The 14,193-nt window shown below is 36.0% G+C and overlaps 1 long non-coding RNA gene across 1 annotated transcript; it reads right to left on the bottom strand.

Moving 5' to 3' along the window:
* Window positions 1-4,805: 4,805 nt before the first annotated feature.
* Window positions 4,806-13,358, bottom strand: LOC139036243 (uncharacterized). The gene is made up of 3 exons (XR_011488949.1): window positions 13,112-13,358; window positions 12,585-12,814; window positions 4,806-7,256 (listed from the first exon to the last, which is right to left on the bottom strand). It is a non-coding gene; the product is annotated as an uncharacterized lncRNA (long non-coding RNA).
* Between the last annotated feature and the right edge of the window lie 835 nt (window positions 13,359-14,193).

Raw genomic sequence — 14,193 nt, 5'->3', positions numbered from 1 at the left:
TCTTTGGCACTTAGCCTTCTTTGTGGTCCAACTCTCACATCTGTACATGACCACTGGAAAAACCATAGCTTTGACTAGACAGACCTTTGTCAGCCAAGTGATGTCTCAGCTTTTGAATACTCTATCTAGGTTGGTCACATATTTCCTTCCAAGGAGCCAGCGTCTTTTTATTTCACAGCTGCAGTCGCTGTCCATAGTGATTTTGGAGCCCAAGAAAATAAAATCTGCTACTGCTTCCATTTTTTTCCCTGTCTATTTGCCATGAAGTGATGGGATGATTTTTGTTTTTTGAATGTTGGGTTTTAAGTCAGCTTTTTCACTCTTCTCTTTCACCCTTATCAAGAGATTCTTTGGTTCCTCTTCACTTTCTGCCATTAGGCTGGTAGCGTCTACATATCCAAGGTTGTTGATATTTCTCCCGGCAATCTTGATTCCAGCTTGTGATTCATCCAGGCCAGCATTTCACATGACGTACTCTGCATATATTTACATTCAGCAATTGTCACCCTTTTTAGTGGACAGTTCTAAGACATCACTACCACTGAGATACAGAACAATTCTATCACTTCCAGAAATCCCCCCATGTCTTTTGCAGTCACCCCATCCTATCCCAAGCCCCTGAAAACTACCAGTCTGTTTTCTGTCCCCATAATTTTGCCTTTTCCAGAATACCATATAAAGGGAAGCATACCTTTGAATCTGGGTTCTTTCACTAAGGATAGTCTATTTGAGACCCATTCATGTTGTTGTATGGATCAGTGTCTGTTCCTGTTTGATGCTCAGTAATATTCCACTGTGAGGATGAACCACAGTTTGCTTATCCATTCGCCAGTTAAAGGTCATTTTGTGTGAAGTTTTAACCTTTAGAGATTGAGATTGCTGGTAAAATATATATCTTTTAAAAGCCAGATCCTAACCTGAACTTCCCATATTTTCTACCAACATCTCCAGAACACCATTCTGATTTGGATGAACCCACTTCATGAACTCAGATTTCTCATCCATGCTACCATCAAATCGCTTACTATGCTCTAACTGTCAGTTTTTCTAATAGACTTCAGACTCATTGGGGTAGGTGTGGTGTCCTATCTAACATTTCCACCCAAGGCACAGTTATAAATGAAGCATATAGGGTGTTAATTAATATTTATTGAATAAATGTTTGAATAAGTGAATGACCAAAGAATGGAAGGGCTCTTAGATGTGACATATCATCAAAAATGATTTAAATGACATATAAGCTACCAACTCAAATATTTTGACCTTTAACTGCTTTGAAAGCAGAAAATTTGAAACCACTCAATCTACAAAAGGATTTGTTGCTCAGACATTAGAATTTAATTTCTGAGTGTATAAGAAGTACATCAGGAAAACTTTACCACAACTTAACAAGTGACTCTTAATTATGACCATAACTGTTTCAGTTAGGGGCACCTCTTTTTACTTATATACTAAGTTCTACAAGTCTTTCTACTAAATCACCAAACCCATGGGTGGTCTTGGTGACCCCCTCAAGACACCTGGAATACTCAGAAAGGGTTGGAAAAAGTAAGGATAGAGTTAATTTCAATATACATTTTCCAATACAATATTCTTGACAACTTTTTCATAATACCAATTTTTCTAAAATATACTTTAAGCATATTTCCATCCAAATGTTGAACTGGTATATTTTGATTATTCTATTTGTGAAAAAATGTTTGCAAAATAGCCTGAATGGCAAAATCTAACTTCCTTTCTACAAGAAATAAAATTACTTTGTAATATAGATGACTAAAGTTTGTCTCATTAAAATTAAACTGGTAGAGGTCAAAATGTATTTATTTTACTGATATTTATAATTTTAGAAAATGAGTAGAAAAATATACAGTTTCTTTTTAATTTGTAATGAGATATGATATAAATGAATATATTCTAATAGCTAAATTAAACTTATATGTATTCTTTGAAAACGTTTATGTCCAAAGATTCAACTTTGAAGAATAATTCAACAAGAATCAAGTATCAAAATCAGAAACAATTCAATTAGCTGTATATATCATGACTAAACTTTTTTAATGTACTCAATGAAATGGAGAGTCATATACTGTTAAAATGAATCCATCCCTGAGCTACTATAATTGGAATAAATATTTTATAATATAACTTGCTATGAATGTCAAAGAAATCATAACAAAACCCTAGCCTTAGATTTTTAGTCAATGAATCATGAAAAATTGGTAGCACTTGAAAATATTTCAGTTAGAATTTAAGTCAATGTGAATAATCTATCTTTGCTTTGATATTTGAAGGTAATTTGTTTAGAAACTTCCCAAGGATAAATATTGAGTATAGTGGGAAAGAATGGTTTATTTTTACACATGTAGGAAAATCATTTTTATTGTTCACTATTTTGTACTGATATTTGTTTAGATGTGCTTCATGAGACTGCCCTGCTGTATTTTTTGTAAGAAGACAGAAGATGAAAAGACAAGAAACCTTTGAATATATATGGTCATTAATCCCATAGTACAACTCTACCAAATGCTTAAATTCAGAAGACCCCATGAAAATCCCATACAGGGCAAAACACCCTGCTTTCTAATGCCACACTGTATGGTTAAATCTCTGATTTTTCAGAGATTTTTGTGCTTTGTTTGCCCTTAAAGCTTTCACAGAAGTAGACAAAGGGGTTTAAATCTTTGTAGTGAGATTTGGAGTGAGGAGGGATACTCTCTTTAATGAAATGGAAGAAGTGTTAGTGTGAAAGCAGTCACAGACTCATTTTTAGCAAAGAGTTCACAGGAAAGTGGAAGATCTGAAAAGTGGCCCTTTAAATATTTTGGCTTTCTTACCACTTGGAAAGTTTTCTTACACTCACAGATTATATGTGTCCCAGTTTGAAGACTACTGGTGACAAGAAATACTTTCCTAAATGTTCCAAAAAGTCTTTCTAACTTAACTCCCACATCCAGTTGCAAGTAGAACTATATTGCTGACCTGGTCCATTATGGATCGTATAGGATAAACTTGGAAATTGAGGCATGTGCTTAACTCATTTCCTGGGCTTTCTTTCTATTGGCTTCTGAAGTTCTTGGTAGACTCCACACCACTTCACTCCCAGTGTACTGGACTTAATAACTATATTTTGTCAGCCTAGGTAGCAGCTCTATTAAACTAGTGATGACAGTAATGTAATTTGTCCTTCCCCAAAGATACAGTATTATCAGATATGAAATCTCCAATGCAAAAATATTAATGCAGTGAGTTATTGGTAGATCTTACTGTGAATGTCATTATGATGTAGGCAAATACATACATTTCCACTTTGGAAATGAGCTTTTGTGTTTCTTATGTTGAAACTTGGGGTTTCCCAGGTGGCACAGTGGTAAAGAATCTGCTTGCAATGCAGGAGACAAGGCAGACACTAGTTGTATACATGGGCTTGGAAGATGCCCTGGAGGAGGAAATCGCAACGCATTCCAGTATTCTTGCCTGGGGAACCCCATGGGCAGAAGAGCCTGGCAGGCTACAGTCCTCGGAGTTGTGAAGACTCAGACACGACTGAGTACACATGTACCATGTTGAAAGTTCGGTTCTTTTATAGAAGAGTTAATGGGACTTAAAACATAAAAAGTTAAGAACTACTGGTTTGGGAAATAGAAAATCAACTGAGGGTATAACCACCCCCTTTCATATAATCTCTGGTCAGCAACTGCTGAACTTTGAACCATGACTTCTTACAATTTAGTCAATAATTCTCCCAAACTAGAAATAACATGTATGGTTCTCAACATATTTTTAAACGTATTTTTTAATGTGGGCCATTTTTAAAGTCTTTACTGAATTTGTTACAGTATTGCTTCTGTTTTGCATTTTGGTTTTTTGGTCATAAGGCATGTGGGATCTTAACTCCCCAACCAGGGATTCAACTGGCACCCCTAGTATTAGAAGGTGAAGTCTTAACCTCTGGACCACCAGGGAAGTCCCTTTCCAGATATTTTTATAGAGCTTTTTCTAAAAGTGTAATATTAAGATTATCCAGTCACCTGGTATCCAGAATCAGCATAGTCCTTCTCTAAAGGACAGGTGGCTCAGCCAGTAAAGAATCTGCCCACAATGCAGAAGACCCAGGTTCAATTCTCTAGGTTGGGAAGATCCCCTGGAGAAGGGAATGTCTACCCACTCTAGTATTATTGCCTGGAGAGCTCCATGGACAGAGGAGCTAAAGTGGTTAAAGTTGTAAGATAAAGGAAACTAACTGAGGTAACACAGTGGTATATCTAGAAATGAAATTCAAGACAGGTTTGATTCAGTAATTTATCAGTCCACCAAGTCTTTTCTTTTGTAGTTAATAATTATAGTCCTTCAAAGTGATTGTTTGGAACATATTTTCAAATATCAGCCTTCAGTTTGTTCCTCTCATGTGATATTTTCAACACACCCAAAAGTGGGGGGCAGGCAAGAGGAAACTTTTTTTTAAAGATTATTTCAAAAATCTGGATCCAGATGAATATTATGTTACATAGATGATTACATATGAAAATAACCCATTCTATCTGTTAAGAGAGGAAAAACAGAATAACAATTATTTATAAACACCCTAGTATGATCATACTAGGATGATTTTTCTTCTGAAGAAGTTTCAATACAGTAGCAAAGGTATCCACATAAAACATGGTTAGTACTAACTCACAAGTAGATTTGAGAATAAGTGAATCTCTGATGGATTGTTTTTAAAAATCTAAAGAAACAACTTTCTATTTAATTTATATTTATAAATTGTTAGCCACCCAATTCAGCCTATTCAAAAGAAATATGTTTCTAATGGATATCTGTAATTCAAATATAATGTAAAAGAAACCAGTATATACTATGCATTCTATTATCATTTTATTTAATGTCTTTTGCTTTATTAAGCACATCCTTATCTAGATGTTTAGAAACCAATTTTTTATCCAGGATGGCAGTTTCACATATTATATAAAAAATTTCTGCATAAAATTTTGACTGCACACTATTTTACAGTTTCTAAAAGATAATTCAGACCAATCTCATACACAGTAATGGGTATTTTTTTTCAAGAGAACTGACATTTATGTGCTATACCCATTTCTCTGAAACCACAACTATCCCCATCTGTATAAAATAAATAGTAAATAGTTATGAAAATCATCTATAGTCTATCTGTAAGGGTAAATGAACATATTAAGAAAACCTTGGGCTATGTGGAAAAAGTGGGGAAATGTATAAACAGTTGTTCAATTTACTTGAACTTTTCCTTTAAGTGTCCAATAGAGTCAACCCATAGTGGTTAAGCAGACATTAAATAAGCTAAGAAAACCTCCAAATATTTGAAACTCACATTTTTCCCTCAGTCCTCAGTTCCTCTGAGAATTGTGCTTAGCTCGGAAATGCTTGGGAATGCCGCTCCTTATTCCCCCTAAGAGAAGTTTCTTTCCATTTTGATTTCCTCAGCCAGGAGCTAATCAGTCTTAATTGCTCCCAGCTGTGATTTCTGCTCCCAGGGGCTGCTTCCTGCTGCTCCCCAAGGAGTACAGAATTATGCAGTTTTTGTTAACTCCAGTGAATACATGGGCGCTTTGTAGAACTTAATTTACTGTTACAGGAGTTCAAACACTGTAACTAGCAAGTAAACTTTCACTCAACTTTGAAAGCTGACCACATAATGAAGATCACTTTTTCCCAAGAGGTGATAAGATATTGGACAATTGAAACTTATATTTTCTGCCATTGCAGATTCAACAGAATATTATTTCTGTTTGCAATGTGTGTGTATGTTTGTATGTATGTGTTATACATGTATATATTATATATATATACACACATACATATATAAATTATGTATGTGTGTATACATATACTTGTATATTAAATTTGTGTTAAATGCAAAATGTTTTTCTTCCATATTTTGAATTTTTACTGAAATTATTTTAGGAAAAAGAGATGAAAAATAGTTCAAAACTGTAATGCTATCGAGACAAAACACGTTGTGATAACACCAAGAAAGTGAATTAAAATTTGCCACATTAAGGTCTTCATAAAATTAAGTAGCTAACTTGAACATTTTTTTACCATTTAATCTTAAAAACTGAAAAAAAGATTATAAAAATCTTTTTCAGTTTTTTTCATCCTAGTTATCAGAAGATCATGTTGAAGTGATATCACCTGAAAAGAGTATCAGGATTTTATGTTTTCTAGATTGCTCATTGTCCAAAATGAACCATTTAGTTATCTTTAATGAGTCAATCTCTAGTAATTATTTTCACACAAAGATAGAAAAAGAAGCAACAACGACAGAAACAATTAGAGGAGATTGACTACATCTGAAAGTGATTTAAGAAGTGACTGTGGGCTTTTTTATTAAAACCAGTGAATCTGAAGTTTCAATTAATGAACCACAATTCATGGCTATTAGCTTAACTTAACGAATAAACTTTGTTACTAGGCAGAAAACTGAGGATAATGAAGACAAAGTATCAAAGCTGGAGAAGAGGTTACCCTTGGCAGAAATTGTCCAAGTTCAAAGTGTCTAAATAAGAAAGTTAGCAAAACAACATTAAGAAAACTGCAAAAATAATTGTTCTTTTGCACTTATGGTCTTAATGAGCTCACTCTATTACAACAAAGTACATTTTATTTCTACTAAAAATGATAGGCACATAGCATCAACATGCTGGAATACACACACAGTGCTGTATAAGGCACTGTAAAATTTTACCATAAAAAGTGAGGAAAAACAAAAAATTTAAAATATTTCACATTTCATGGTTATATGGAGAGTTTCTTAATGTTGTTCTTATTTCTGAAAGTAATTTTATAAATATTAACTATCTGGCTAATCCTATGCCATATTTATACTAATCTCCATGCTCCGAAAATCCAGCTTAGACAGAAATCAAATCTAGAAAATCTAAACCAAGAGCAGAATTGAGGTATTCATGCTACAGTGCTCCCACAAAGGACTGATAGAGTAATAGAATTAACATGTTCCAAATACTTATGAGCTATTCACCAAAATTGATCATAATTTGGGCCATAATGAAAGACAACAAACTTTAAAATATTGAAATAAGTCAGAGTATGTTCTAACATAAGAAATAATTATCAAAGACATATCAATGAGAAAAAGACAAACTAATGTGGTAAAGAATCCACTTGCCAATGCGGAAGACTCGGGTTCCATCCTTGGATCGGGAAGATTCCCTGAAGAAGGAAATGGCAACCCACTTCCATATTCTTGCCTGGAGAGGAGCCTGGCAGGGAGTCACAAAGAGTTGAACACAACTTAGTGACTAAACAATAACCAAAAAAAAAGGAAAAAGCCATCAGATAAAGACATTTAATTTAAAAATATATCAAAATTTCTAATAATGTATGAAAAAGTGCTAGTCAACAACATTAGTCATCAGAGAAATGCAATTTGAAACCACAATGAGAGTCTATTACAATTACACAGAAGTGGCTAAAATAAAAAAATAAAAGATGGTATTTTGTTAGCAATGACTTGGAACAAGTGTAACTTTTATATACTACCAATGGAAATGTAAATTGATACAACCAGTTTGGAAAACTGTTCAGTACAATAACCTACATATAACCTACATAAAACTGTTCAGTACAATAACCTACAAAAACCTCATATGACCCTGTAATTTTATTCCTAGTTATACAAAGAACAGAGATGTGTACAAATGCTCATCAAAACACTTATGCTAGAATGTTCACATTAGCACTATTCCTAGTAAAGTCAAGCTGGAAGATAAAAATCCATCATCAGAAGAATGAAGAAACACACTGCATCACATTCATTCTGTGGATTACTACAGGCCAAGAAAAAAGTAACACATTAAAATTACATGCAACAGGAATAAATCTCAGACATAATATGTTGAGTCAAAGAAGCTGAATTCAAAAAATGTCTACTGTGTGATTTCAGGTATATAAAGTTCAGGGTCAAGCCACACTAAGCTATGTCAGTCTTGAATATATACTGACTGGAAGGGTGAATAAGGAGACTCTGTGATGCTGGTCATATTCTATTTCTTGACCTGGGTTATGGTATTACCCATGTGTTCGTTTTGTGGAAGTTCTTTGAGCTCTACATTCACCTTTAGTCTGCTTTGTGTACATACGTATATTTCACTAAAAATTTGGCACTGAGGTTTGAATATGTAAGTATTGATTGGGAAGTTATGTTTAAAGAAGTTGTCTATTCAACCTTTTATAATCAAGCTAGTCTTGGACTGAAACTGAAGATGTATATCATGTAAGATTGAGATATATATTGCAGCTTTAAGCATCTTCCAGAGATAGTTTCAGCTATATTCTACGCACCCCAATCTTAAACGATTTTTATGACTCCTAGGCACAGTCTTTTTCCTATGGGGAGTCCTGACATGAGGCATATGTCTCAGATACGATCAGAGTTTCCACCAGTTGCTCTGCACTTTGAGAGTTCTCAGTTCCTGCTGTCCATAAACTGGGATAGTTCCTTGTTCCATATTAATGCTGCTACTGATCATCACAGTTCTGGACATTTTTTCTGTTTTAGGAAATAAGTGATTCCCACATCTTACCTTCAGGTCTCTGAGGGGTGCTGGTGGTGGTTAGTCACAGGAAAAACATGCCTCCAGTTCCCCAGGCTTTTGTTTTTAGCTCAGCCTGTCTCTTCTCAAAGCCCATAAAGCAAAAGTGAAAGTCAGTCCATCGTCTCCGACTCTTTGCTACCCCATGGACTGTAGCCTGCCCAGCCCCTCTGTCCATGGTATTGTCCAAGCTAGAATACTGGAGGGGGTAGCCGTTCTCTTCTCCAGGGGTTCTTCCCAACCCAGAGACTGAACCCAGGTCTCCCGCATTGCAGGCAGATTCTTTACAGGCTGACTCACCAGGGAAGCCCAAGAATCCTGGAGTGGGTAGCCTATCCCTTCGCCAGCAGATCTTCCTGACCCAGGAATTGAACTGGGGTTTCCTGCACTGAAGGTGGATTCTTTATCAGCTGAGCTACCAGGGAAGCCCTTCTCAAAGCCCCTAAGCACTGATAAACTTCTGGGTTTGAGAGTATTACAGCACAGCTTCATTCTATACCTGGAACTTCCACCATCCTTAACATCCATCCATACCTGTTCATTCTGGTCTAGCCTACAAGATTCCTTTCTCATTCACAAGTGACTTTCCATTAGGAAACCTTATCCCCAGGTCTGTCAGTCTATAAATCTATTTTTATATATCTGAATCCCAATTGTATACATTTTAAATTCTTTCTCAAGGGACCAGTGGGGTCGCTATGAATCACATAATGTTCCTGGACATTCTTAATTAAGAATGTTCCTAAATATTTTGAATGAATTAGGACACTTCTCTGTGGGCTTCCTGGGTGGCACTAGTGGTGAAGAACCCACCTACCAATGCAGGAAACAAAAGAGACATGGGTTCAATCCCTGGATCAGGAAGATCCCCTGGGGAAGGAAATGGCAACCCACTCTTGCCTAGAGAATCCCATGGATGGAGGAGCCTGGCAGGCTATAGTCCATAGGGTTGCAAAGAGTCAGACACGACTGAAGGATGCTTCTCTGCTAAATGCTCTCCCCCCCAAAAAATTACTCTCTGTCTCTGCCCACAAGTATTAATACATTGAAGTCTCAAGTTTGTACTTTCCAAGATGTCAAAATAAGTGTCAAAAATCAATTTTGTAGGCAGGCAAGAGATAAATTGATGCAGAGTTGTAAGAGCCGCATCTTAAATTTCAGTCCAAGATTTGCCTGATGTAAAACAAAGACTGAATAGATGACTTCTTCAAAGATACTATCCCAATCAATACCTCCATATTCGAATGTCAGTGCAGTCAGGTGTGAGTGATAGTCGAAAAGCAACATTTGCTAAGGATGCCCACTTTGCTTGGGGTTTTTAAGTCTCTCTTTTTCTTAGTCTATTTTTTCTGCTATTTGGCTAGAGGTAGTGATCAGCATGAAAATCCCATGGACGGAGGAGCCTGGTAGGCTACAGTCCCTAGGGTCGCAAAGAGTCAGACACGACTGAGCAATTTCACTTAACTTCAGTGATCAGCATGAGAACTCTTCCAAAGGCCATCCATTTGAATTGTGACCAGGGATAAGAAAAAGAACTAAGAAATATTGAAAATTGCTCACATTTGTCTGCTGAGCGCTTCCTTTCCTAGATCTCTATGATTATACTTGTTCGTCTAAAACTGTGAACTGGCTACAGTGAGTACATCTATCTTTACCTTCAGTTTCAGTGTTGGGAAAACAGTTTATCCATGGTAGGTTAAGTTCTGGGATAACAGAAAGTCCTCAAATCTCAGTGGCTTAAAAAAAGTTTTATTCCTCATTTAAGCAAATTGGTGATGACTCTGGCGATGCTTTAGGGGATCCATTTTCTACGTAATGGCCAGGGTCACACCTCCAGTTCAATGTTTGCTTCCATGACTATATGGCAAGGGTAAAAGCACTGAAAATTCTCAAAATTAAAAGATTTATTCTGGAAAAAACAAGGATCTCTTCTCACATTCCACTGGGAACAAAAGTCAATGGCGACACATCACCTTAAAAGAAGCATCATCCCTCCCTGTGGTCTTGTCCTAATAGAGGCAAAAATTAACCATTGGTTAAATAAAAATATATTGAGTAACTAATGTTTTATAATAGTCACTCAATCTAGACCAAATTTTAATGTTCTAATAATATAAAGAAAATAATCAACATGAAAGTAAACACTAGATAGGGAAGAGAAAATGGTCTCTACTCTAACAGGGAATCAATTTTGCATCATTTCATAAAACACTGACTTGAAAACAATTCTGAGACCAACCTTAGTTCTATACTAAAGAGGGATTTAACAGGTAAATGACATCACCCAAGAGCACAAGAATGAAGAGCATTACCATATCATAGATTGACTTATTGCCCCAATTCCAACCCTCTCTCTGTATCATACTTTAGCATGACCTGAGGAAGGACAGAGTAGACTTCTGAGTCAAGACCATCATGTCCTCCTGTGTCCACTTGCTTTGTATCATTTTCATGCAAACATACCTCAAGTGGCACTGTGGTCACATCAGAAAGATGAGAGATACATGACAGGAAACCATCCCTGTCCTCACAGTCTGAACAGAGCTCTCCAGCATCCCATAAAACTGCACAGAGAACCAAAGTCACAAAGCTGAACCCAACCTACATCAGCTGGACTTACTGCCAACCTTCACAGAGACAAGAACAGTTACAAACCATTGTTGTTTTAAGCCATGGAACTTCTGGGTAATTTTTTCCTGCAGCAAGAATTAATCAATATATGGTACATGTGCCAACCACTGGCCATTCATAAATTACAAAGGATGAAAAAAAAAAAAACAACAGAATCTAGAAAGCAAAAAGGATGGGAGATTGCCCCACAAAGAAAAATAAAAGCATTTCTGAGGATTAGGAAAGAAAAATAAAAATGTTTATATATAATGTGACTATTTTCTTAATAAACAAGATATGTGAATTAAGAGTGTATGTTCGGGTTTATGACTATATTTACACAAAAAATTTCAAAGTTAATAAAATATGACATTTTTATATATGACATGATTTTATTTAAAAATAAGGAAGAAATGAAATTGCAACAGACCCAATAATATACATGAATGCCATTAATATTAGTCCATAAAATTATAAACTTGAACATAATATTTACTTTAAAAGTCTATTGTATTAGCATTAATCAGATGTCTGAGTCTTTAAGGCAGTGACTTTTGGAAAAATGAGAAAGCATTAGTTCAAAGAGTAAAACCATGGAATTCAGTGACTTAAAAAATACATTAAAAAGCAGATAAATTTTTCAAAGTAAACTTCAGAATGACAATTTTTCAAATGAGATCATGAAATATTTAAGAAAGCTAATTTGAAATATGTTCTGAAATGGAGACTGATGTCAAGAGGTTAGCCAGACCCTAGCTAATATACACAAAGCAAATATTGATTTGGTGGAATTATAAATCCAACCAAACTTATATATGTTCATAAATAGGAAAGGGTGAAAGCAAATAAACAGTAATAAGAGGATTAGATGCATGTAGGATCAATAGTTGATGGCCCGGTCAAAGTGATCCCAAGCAGTTTTGCATTTTCTTTGATGTTATTAAGTGATTCAGACACAAGGATTCTCAGCTTCACTTGAAACAGAATCACTTAGGATGCTTTTTAAAATAGTTACCCAGGTCCCACCTCAGATTTCATTAGTCTGACAGTGGTATCTGTTATTTAAAAGATCTCTAGGCCATTTAAATTGTAGCCAAGGTTAAGAAGTATCACAATTGTCACCCATCCCCAGAATATACAAGTCAATTAATGATTAATTATAGTTGCCAACTCGCCAGTCACAGGCTGTTCCCCATTTCACTGCATTCAACCTGATTGGGTCCTGTACTCTGATTATCATAACTGGGAGGAACTCTCGGGTTACTAAATATTTACAAAGTAACACAGTGATACTTCGGTAAGCGGTGTCTCTCAGTCACCACAGTAGATTATATAACAGATAAAGGCAACAGATTGCCAATTAACACCACAAAGAATCTGCTGTACCTGCAGAAATGCTTGTGTATGCAAAAAAATACCAGGTCCCAGTTGCACCAAGCAGCGTGTGTGTGTGAGTCACTCAGTCTTGTCCAACTCTGTGACCCCATGGACTGTAGCCCACCAGGCTCCTCTGTCCGTGGAATTCTCCAGGCAAGAATACTGGAGTGGGTTGCCATTGCCTTCTCCAACATGAAGCCGAGTACATGTTTAGTTTCGACATTATGCTATGGAAAAGACTGGAAAACAGAAAAGCATTCAGACATCTTAGGTTCAACTTATGAAAAATCGAATACATTTTAAATATAGGTAACATAATATTGAGCTATATTTACAGGTGATTTATTAAAGAGACACAGAAGAAATATTAGCTGAATATTGACTAAAGTCCAGGTGTAAGAGCTAGATACATAAAATACAATAGAGCACAAGAGTGGCTGTTTCACCAAAAGGAAAGAAGGAATGAAAGGAGAAAGAAAGGGGAAAATCAAGCAAATAAAAACAATGGAACAATTTCAAAATTACAGCTTGCCAACCTTGCTACTTGATTGAAGTGGTTACAATAGAAAACTCCTTTTGGAGTTATTTTCTGTAAATAAAATGATGTGCTTGCAATCAGAACATCTCTCAAGTTCTTACAGTTACGTATAGTCTACAAAACATCAGGTGAAAAAAATAGGCAGTAGGATCCTGAGCAGCCTAGCAAGAAAAAAAAGGTTTTAACAGCAAGGACTGCGCTCACTGTCCATGTTTCTCTTCCAAAAGGCAATCTGATTATAACTCTCCCAGATATGGAAGTTTCTCATCCAACTAACAGGGGGAATTCATCAGCCTCCTCCCACCACTGGCTGGGCAGATGATAGAACAAAAGGACAGCGGACACGTGAGCAGAGGCGGCCACGTTTCCTGCCCAGGCACACAGCGAGGATTGCAGGAAAGGGGCAAGGAGAGAAAAGAAAATGGTGACAGAAGCTTTTTTTTTTTTTTAATGCCAAAAATGTAAGAGTGCCTTTGTTATACAACACGGGCGTTGATTTCCTGTTTCATAACTTGTGATTGGAGAGTTATTTTTACATTTAACTTAATGAGGTTACACCCTGCTCTGAGATTTCATAAGCCATTTTCCTGCCTCTGAAACAAACAAAATATTCTCTCGGATTCCATTTCTTCATTGACCTTGGGATAGCTGAACAAGGGAATGGTCCGGGTTACACATTAACCTCTGGGTCTAAGATGTGTGGCAAGAAGGAACAATCAGGCCTTTTTTTTTTTTAACACTGAGGAATTCTTTACCTGTGAGACTCCAAAGTCAGTTATTTCCTGCCTTTTTATTTGTATCTTGAAAAAGTTACAAAGGACCAGAAAGCAAGTGTTTCCTGAATTGTGCAGGAAAAAGTTCTCCAAAAAAAGTGTAAATATATCTTTGGCCTTGACCGATGCATCTTAAATCAATTCTGACAAAAATCTTGTGTGGATGAATAAAAATTAATGGAACATGATTCACTGTGGGCATCAAATATTCAAATGAATAAAGAGCATAGCCAAGGAGACACAATTACTTTATTCTTCAGTTATGCCTTGCTTGCTGCGGTGGACAGACGAATTTGGGCTGTGTCTT

The sequence above is a fragment of the Odocoileus virginianus genome, chromosome 8 (genome assembly GCF_023699985.2).
Source record: "Odocoileus virginianus isolate 20LAN1187 ecotype Illinois chromosome 8, Ovbor_1.2, whole genome shotgun sequence".
Classification (NCBI taxonomy): domain Eukaryota; kingdom Metazoa; phylum Chordata; class Mammalia; order Artiodactyla; family Cervidae; genus Odocoileus; species Odocoileus virginianus.
Note: the sequence above shows the minus strand (reverse complement) of the source record. Positions and strands in the feature narration are given on the sequence as shown.